This window comes from Chiloscyllium plagiosum, chromosome 2, assembly GCF_004010195.1.
Source record: "Chiloscyllium plagiosum isolate BGI_BamShark_2017 chromosome 2, ASM401019v2, whole genome shotgun sequence".
NCBI lineage: Eukaryota > Metazoa > Chordata > Chondrichthyes > Orectolobiformes > Hemiscylliidae > Chiloscyllium > Chiloscyllium plagiosum.
The window spans coordinates 91,279,017-91,288,775 of NC_057711.1; positions in this window are offsets into that span (position 1 = coordinate 91,279,017).

The window sequence follows — 9,759 nt, forward strand, 5'->3', positions numbered from 1 at the left end:
CCCCCCCCCAGAGCACTAGCAAACCTCCCACCAAGGGTACTGGTGCCCCTCAGGTTCAGGTGTAGACCATCCTGTTTATAGAGGTCCCACCGTCCCCAAAACGAACCCCAGTTATCCAAAAACCGGAATCCCTCCCTTCTGCACCATCCCTGTAGCCACGCATTTAACTGTTCTCTCTCCCTATTCCTTGACTCTCTATCACGTGGCACGGGTAACAAACCAGAGACAACAACTCTGTTCGTTCTAACTCTGAGCTTCCAACCTAGCTCCCTGAAAGCCTGCCTAACATCCTCAGCGCTCCTCCTACCTATGTCATTGGTGCCAATGTGGTCCATGACTATTGCTGTGCTCTTCTCCACCCTTCCCTTCTGAGCAACTGGGACAGGCTCCGTGCCAGAGGCCTGTGCCCCGTTACTTACCCCTGGTAAGTCATCCCCTCCACAAGTATCCAAAACTGTATACTTGTTCTTGAGGGGAACGGCCGAAGGGGTCCCTGCACTGGCTGCTTCCTCCCAGTCCCCCTCACTGTCACCCATCTATCTGCCATCTTTGGAGTTACTACTTCCCTAAAGCTCCGATCTGTGACCCCCTCTGCCTCCCGAATGATCCTAAGTTCATCCAACTCCAGCTCCAGTTCCCTAACACGGTCTTGGAGGAGCTGGAGATGGGTGCACTTCCTGCAAGTGTACTCAGCAGGGACGTCCATGGCATCCCTCACCTCAAACATGAAGCAGGAGGTTTTTATAACTATTATAACACTGGAAGAAAGCAATTCTCATGACAAATGTGTTCCTTCTGATGAGATGTAACAGTACAAAAATGTGTATGTAGTTGTCAATGGCACAAGTAGAATAACTTCAATGAGAGAATTTTATTGTTAGCATGAGGGGCCTGAGTTTACTGGAAGACTGCTTTCATAAGGAATTTTGAGTGTTGTTATTACTGTGAGTTGTCTCATTCATGCTGCATTTGTTAATGACCTTTAACATTCCAGTGGACAATTTTGTCATCAGTTAACTATTTGTAATTAAATACATAAGCCTAGCAACTACTGTTGGCAAAATTGCCAAATGAATGCTTAGCATTTTTGAATGAGATTCCTTAGGCAAATAACTTAACGTAGACATTAAAACGTTCATCTTAAATTAATTAATTCCTTCATTAAAATAATCAGACTAAAGAATGTCATTGAGAAAGTATTAAATATTCACCTTCAATTATTATCAAAGGTAAGACTAGGCTGTACTAATTAAGTTAAACTAAATTAAATAGCATCTTAAATTAATAATTTAGATAATATTGAATCAATTGGCTCCAATATGACAGGAACATGATTTGACTTCAGGAGACAAACGCAGCAGGAACACCCAGGAGAGACAATTTTCCATAACTGAAAGTAGCTATGTTATTATTAATAACGGTTCCAGCTGGAAATTAACATTGCTGATATTCCATGACCCACCGTTGGAAACTTGGAGCTCTGATTGGACTATTATGGCCTTGGTCAAGTAAGCTTTTCCCTGGTTATAACAATATGCTGACCCTTTGGAGGAATTTGTCAATAATCATAATTAATTATCTGGGTGATGTTATAACTGTACATGAGTCTGAAAGGGTGAATAATGATGAGAGCAATAAGCATCGATCATTGTGGGGAGAACAACTTGGGATCTCGAAGAAGTGAGGACTGACATTGGAACCTCCTCAAGTGGGTAAATCTTACAGGTTATTGACTAAGTTCGAGTTGTGACAGAGATGTTTGGAAAGTTTGTTGCTGCAAGGTCTAAGAAGCACCTTTTGTTGTATTTTATCAAACTCATCTCATTAATTATCTATCCCTCCCTCTAGAATATCTCATGCCCAATTTCTGGCCCATTCTACCATGCACCATTCCTGGAAAAACTCACTAATCAGTGAGGATTGCAGAACTCACCAGCATCTCTTTTGTCTGCACCATTTTTAAAAGCTTGTTGTGCACCTGGTCAAGCACTGTCAGTCCACAGCTGTCCTGCACAAATCCTGACATTTGTCCCAGACATGGAACAGAGGGGGAAAATGAAACATTGCTTTTCAGGTGGTGCCACACAGTACATCTTCCGCCTCCAAGTCAAGCAGTGGAGGCCGTAACACTCGGGTTCATTTAGTCTCAGCTGTCCAAAGGAATACCAGTAGTGTGAATCATAGAACCCCTACAGTATGGAAACAGGCCGTTTGGCCCAACAAGTCCACACCAACCCTCCAAAGAGTAGCCCATCTAGACCCATACCCCTGCCAAATTACTCGACATTTACTCCTAACTAATGCATCTACCCTACCCATCCCTGAACAATACAGGCAATTTACCAATTCACCCAATCTTTGGATTGTGTGAGGAATCCACTGCACCCAGAGGAAACCCAAGCAGACATGGGGAGAATGTGCAAACTCCACACAGACAGTGGCCCGAGGCTGGAAGTGAACCTGGGTCCATGGCCCCGTGAGGCAGCAGTGCTAACCACTGAGCCACAGGCTGTCTCAATCACTGACCAACCGTGCCACCTCAACCAGTGATCAACTGTGCCACCTCAACCAGTGACCAACCGTGCCGCCTCAACCACTGACCAACCGTGCCGCCTCAACCACTGATCAACCGTGCCACCTCAACCACTGACCAACCGTGCCGCCTCAACCACTGACCAACCGTGCCACCTCAACCAGTGACCAACTGTCACCTCAACCACTGACCAACTGTGCCGCCTCAACGACTGACCAACCGTGCCACCCAACACTGATCAACTGTGTCACCTCAACCACTGACCAACCGTACCACCTCAACCAGTGACCAACCATCACCTCAACCATTGACCAACCGCGCCACTTCAACCAGTGATCCACTGTGCCAATTCAACCACTAAGCCACCATGCCGCCTCAACCAGTGATCTACTGTGACAACTCAACCACTGAGCCGCCATGCCACCTCGGTCACTGAGCAACCATACTGCTGGTGTGAAGCAAGTCAACATCCTCCTTCGCTTTGCCATTGTAAGTGACACCAAAATATCTCCGATATTTTACACATACTCTGTCTCTGTTATCTATCTCACAATAAAGTATTGCCTGCAACATCATCTCTACTCACTTTCAACAATGCCAAACCCTAACACCAATAATGTCCTCTGCACTATATATTCATTTGTTTCAGACACCTCCCCTCCTGTTCCAGAATTAATATCTGTAACACCCACTTTCATGTCCCTTTCTACATACCTTTCTCTCATTCCAGGAGGAAACCAACTCACAAAAGGCAGAAAAGTGAAAACGGCTCCACACCCTTAACATTTTCCTCCTCACCCTTAATAAGAAGTACAACCATGGACTGAACAGATATTATAGGCTACTCTTGACTTTCTATGCCAGGAACCTCCAACTGAAGACTACCCACTTGACATTACAGAGGCCTGTTGACAACTGTGACAAGCTTTACTGGCTTTGTGTCTGTGTTTTACAGGCCAACATTAACATCAGACATGAATATGATTGAAGTTTTAAAACACAAAAAGCCAAGGCAAGACAATGCAATCTGTGATACTATGGGCATCTAAGGAGGATGAAGATGAGTGAGTTATTTGAGAGCAAAGTGCCTGGAAATGAAGCCCACTCTAGTTCATCAACTGGATTAATGTCCCTGAGTGTACTGTGTCCTTATCGCAGCAACACAATGATAGTTGCCAGTGCAGCCTGAGTTGAAGCTCTGAAGTGCAGAAATATCCTGTAAGCAGATCAGTAATGTGCCGTGAGGGTTCTTAGAGGCTGTTGGATGCCAATGTCCATGGATGTGAAGTGTCTATGGCCAGTGCCATTGGAGCATGCCCTGAGATGTTAATGTCCGATGTTAAGTATGGAGATTGTTCAGAGCAAGCAGCGAGCAGAATCAACGAGGTGCTCACTCTGGGTTCCTTGTTGAGTTTCCCGATGCCAAGTTTGGTTGATGAGTTTCATAAGATTGGAGGCTGAATGTTAATACGGCAAGTTATTCCATCAACAAGACAGTTAACAAGTGTGAACAAGGTAGGTAACAAACCTCAGTCCACATTAATAGGTATGTTGCTGCTGCCTAGTGAGAGTCTTGCCACGCTGCTTGTGAAATGAAGAAAAGATGGTGCACATTATTTCTGATGTTAAAATGGGCCCCATTGCACTTGTTACCTGATTCTGCCACACATCTGGTCCCATATCGTGAGACCTGTCCAAGATTCAGTCCAATGTTTAGCATATTATGCGACCTGAAACTAGTTGCTAACATGCAATAAAATACATCTTGTTAATTACAGGAGACTTCTCTATTTAAGCCAATAAGGTTTTCCTCTACCTGGACTAAGCAGGCCCTGTGGTTTCCTGCACTTCAAAACATGTTGGCATCAACCTTCATCATCAGCAGTGGCTCATACATCATAGTGAGTAAGTTATGCTATATGGTAAGCAGTGGTGCAGACTTAATTTGATTTCTCATCTACTATATGGTGAGCGGCACTTTAGATCTTCAAATTCAGCTTTAAGTCATCTGGTCAAGCAGCACAATCAATAGCAGAAGACTTATGAATCCTGTAGAAGAAATCCTTGCAGCAATGCCCAATAAGGAAAAATACCCAAGTGAATGGTAAAACTTTTCAGATTCCGTAAGAGACACATTACATTAGGATATTTAATAATTCCACATCTGATGCAGGGTATATTGCGAGATGGTGGACTGTGAAAACAGTCCTGAGTTGAAGTTCAGAGGGGAGTGAACAGAGATTGGAGGCTCCATGAATAAGGTTTAAAATCCCTGATGGGGCAGAGGAAAATTTAAAGCTGTGCAATATGCCACGTTGGAAAAGTAAAAAGTTAAGGTATAACTTACAACTTATACTGAGCGGCGCCATCATATCAAGACGGCACCACAAGGCACAGCTACAGAAATGAAAGTAAGAGGCCATGAAAGAAATATGAATCTTAAGTTGCAGACCCAGGTACATTGTGAAGCCAGTATAATTAAGGCAATAGCATTAGGCAGATTAAAACCCAAGTAGATCTACTCGAACAGGGAAAGAAGCCGAAGGATACTTTATCCAGGCTGCAGAAAAGATGGAAGATCTTTCATAAGAGTTGTGGTAAAAGCAAGAATAAGTCATTTAAACTGTGAGGACCAGGAATCATTCAGTAAAACCATGATTAAATCAAGAACCACTTAATAAAGCTGCAGGAAGTAGGAGTCATTTCACAAAACTGTTAAAGAAGCAGGAGTCACTTATTAAATTTGTAGACAGGGAATTCATATAGAAAAGATGTGGGAAAATTGTGAATTTATATTTTAACTGCATAAAGGTAGGAATTTTTTACTTTAACCACACAAATAAAAGGGCTGTTACTGAGAAATAAAAGTCTTTTAGCAATTGAATTAGGAACTTAGGGCATCAGAAATGAGGGACAGAATCTTATAGGGGTTTGTGCTTCCTTTAGAATCAGAAAATATACATAAGACAATTCATAAATCTAAACAGGAAATCTTTATTACTTTTCTTCACACCTCCACAGGTGGTTCGAGACTAGACCCTTGATCCACCACTCTAGGTTTCCTGGCCAGTTGGCTTAAAGTGGTAGCACTCCAAATACACACATAAATCCCCGCATCTTTATTTTTGAAACACCATTAATAAACATGTATAAACAATTATCAGGATTATACAAGCATTGTAGCCAATACAGGTACATAATCAGGAAAATTTACTAAAACATGGCAAGCATTGCAGCAACCACACCCCCTTATACTGACATTCCATCCATAGACTGTATTGGCATGATTAGTCTGTCAGGAGTATGCTGGTTCCTAGAAGACTATCTCCTCATCTCAGGAATCTTTTCTAGTGTAGTGTCCTGGGGGTTTGGAAGCTCCCATTGTTCTGCAGGTGATTCCTATTCTGATTAGATGTTGTTGCACTCTGACTCCCTAGGTCTGACCAACCCTTGCTTGGAAACACACAGCTCAGTCAACACCCCTGGTTCCATCTGAACTGGGAGAAAGTGAGGACTGCAGATGCTGGGGATCAGAGCTTAAAAATGTGTTGCTGGAAAAGCGCAGCAGTTCAGGCAGCATCAAAGGAGAAGGAGAATCGATGTTTCGGGCATAAGCCGAAATGTCGATTCTCCTTCTCCTTTGATGCTGCCTGAACTGCTGCGTTTTTCCAGCAACACATTTTTAAGCTCCATCTGAACTGGCTTGGTATTCTAAGGGATATCCTCCCCAGTAGTGAGGGATAATGATCAGATGGTCCACATGCCTCTTGTAAACCAGTTATCTCTTGTCTGTAACAGTGTTCTGTTTGAGACACCACCACCGATAGAATCCATTTTTCCCCAGTCTCTCCTCTTTGGAATACCCATGACATTGAGATTCCCGCCTTTCTGGCCATCTGTCCTTCTTGATTTCTCTCTACCACCTCTCTGGTCTCTTCCAGCCGCAGTGAGTCAAGCAGAGTTGTCAGCCATCATTTAAGTATTAGGGACATTGGTAAACACTGGGTTGTCACGTGTGACATGTTCCTATACATACTGAGGAACTTGTTGATTTTAACCTTTGTGCCACAAACAGTGAACCATTGTTACTCACATTTTTGAGGTTCCAAAACCTGGCAATTACTTCATGCAAGAGGTCTATTGTTGTTTCCAGATACTGATTTCATGGCCACCATCTCGGGCCACTTGGAGTGGGCATCCATGACCACAAGCAGCATCTGTCCCCTACTAGTCCCACAAATCAACGTGAATTTGCTGCGATGGTGCTTCAGGCTACTCCCATGGCTGAAGAAGCGATAACAGCGGTGCTTTCCTGGTCAATGCACAGGGCTCACTTGATCCCATTTTCTCCTCTGGAAATCCACATTCAACCACCAAAATAACTCCTGGTTATCTCCTTTATTCACACTATCCAAGGGCACCCTTAGTGCAGTTGTTCCACCACCTTTCCTCTTAACAGGGAAGGCATAACAATCTTCACAATAATCATCCTATCCAATGTGGACAACTCACACCTCCTGGACTTTTAAGGGCCTAATTCTGAGCAGTTTCCATGACTGGTCCTCCTTCTCAGGACTATGTCCACCACTTGGCTCAAAACCAACTCATTCCGAGTAATGTTCCAAACCTGGTTCGCTGACACTAGCACTTCATCTTCCTGGGAAAAGTACATAATTTACAGGTTCCAGTTAGGAACATCTTTATTCTCCAGTACTGGCAGTCTTGACAGGATATTTGCATTGTCGCGCTTCTCTGCCCATCAGTATTTAATTTTATTTGAGTAAGTTCACCGTTGCAAGCGTGCTGCTATCATTGACGGTTTCCCTTATACCAAAATGGAGGTTAGAGGTCTGTGGACTGTCATAGCATGAAGTGCCTGTGTAAAGGAAACGGGTGAACTTCTTAACACCGTGCTAGATGCTGATTCCTTCTTTCTCAATCTGAGCATAACTCAGCGGGCCTCTTCTAAGGAATTGATGCAAAGGTTTTAGCACAGTTGCCAGATCAGACACAAACTTGCCAAAGTAGTTTACAAATCCAAAGAATGATCTCAGTTGAGACACATTCTCTGGCCTAGGAGCCTTCATGATACCCCTTATCTTCTTGGACACCTTGTGTAGTCCCTCACCATCGATTATATGACCCAAGTACTCTATGGAATCTTCAAACAAAATCTCACATTTCTCTCTTTTTACTTGTAGGTTGTACTCCTGCAATCTTTTTAAGAGTTTCTTCTGAATGTTTCAAATGGTCCTCTTCAGAGAAGCCAGTGACCAAAATATCATCTAGGTAACACTAGATTCTTCATAACCCATTTAATATTTGATCCATGGCACTCTGGAACAGAGCCAGTGCTTACTTGATACCAGAAGGAAGTCGTTCATTTCCTGTGTGTCACTGTTGTCAGTGGCAGCTGAGACTCCTTTGTGGCTTTCATCTGTAGGTAGATCCAGTTTTGAAAACTTCTTTCTTCCTGCCAGTCCACTGGATAGGTCTTCTTTAAGTGAAAGGGGTTTTGATCCATACTCAAGGCTGGTTTGATTGTGACCTTAAAGTCACTACAAATCCTCACCACACCATCTGTTTTTAAGACTACAGTGATGAGAATGTCCCATTCACTGGTTACTGGTTCAAAGTTCCTTTGGAACCAAGAATTATACACAAGGCAATTCTGAACAGGAATCCTCATATCTCCACAGCTGATTCTTGATCGAACTCAAGCTATGTTTCTCCTGATCACCTGACCAGGGGCAGCACCACTAACTACATATATAAGCAATGTGGGCTAAGATGATTTTCATGGCAGAATCAGATGAAAGGACCAACAAGATTTATCTTAATGTCCGGAGGATCTCACCACATCTGTTCTGCTTCTGTTGAACAGCAATGCAGGTTTCTTGCTTCACAGCAGCAAGTTGCCAATAAAAGGGGATTACAGCTTGTTAAACAATTTCTTAATGCCACAGCTCACTTCATAATTATTCAGCTTCCCATTTTACCAACTGCACCGAACAAACTAGACTTCAAGAATTGCGAACATGGAGTCAAAGTGGGACCTGGTGTCTTCAGCTCACTGCTGGCTGCCAACAGCCTCTTTAGTGGACACTAGACACTAACATTTCAGGCCGTACTCCGTGGGTACTGGCCGTACACATTCCACATGGTTCATGGACACTGACATCTGATGTGTCTCTAAGAACAGCCTCTAAGAATCCTCATGGCACACCTCCAATCCATGTCCAGTACACTTCTTCACTTTAGAGTTATGGAGAGCAGGCAGGAAAGTGAAGTTGAGGCTGAGATCGGCCATTATCACATTTAATGGCAGAGCAGGCTTGAGAAGCTTGAATTGCCTAGCCTTGTTCCTGGTTCTTATGTTCTTGTGTTCTTCAATACTGTACCTTGCACACTTCCAACAGCTATGATTGTAATACTACAGCAGGATAATGTGTGTTCAGGGACATGCACCCAGCTTATGGATTGGACGACGCTGGACCAGACTATTTTTTTGTTCGCATAGCACTCATTCATTCTGAACCTACCTGGATGCTCACAACAGCCCTTCCTTGCATTGACTTGCCCTTGCCTTCTTCCAGTGACGGCAAGCAGAGGGGCAGCCGAGACCCGGAAGCAATCGGCGCAACATCGAGGGCCCAAGGGCCTGTACTGCGCTGTATTCTTCTATGTTCTATGTTCTATGTTCTATTTTGACCTCTCAGCCAGAACCAGGCTCACAGTACTGCTGCATTGCTGTACCATTTGCTACAGACACAAGTGAAGCAATTTTGTCATGGTTGTCAGCAACCCATAGTCAAGTCGAAGAGTATAGCCTTCAGGCAGGTTGTCCAAGCACAGAAAATCAAGGTAGCCTCCAATCCAAGCTTGGAGGAAGTGAAGAAAAATCAGCAAATCTTCCATGCCCATGACTATGAAAACAAGGGCACCAGATACATTGGAACAACGTGACCTGCAAGTGACCACACTACCCCCACCCCAACACCACTACCCCCTTCTCTCTCCCTGCCATCTCCACAAATGTCCCTAAGCTACTCACTATCTTGTCTTGGAAATGTATTATTGTTTCTTCAGTTTTGTAGCTCTAAATCCTAGAACTCCCTCCTCATGGCATTGTGAGTTCACCTACACCAAATGGACTGCAGTCGCTCAAGAAGTCAAATCATCATCACCTTCTCAAGGGCAACTAGGGATGGACAATTAACATGGCA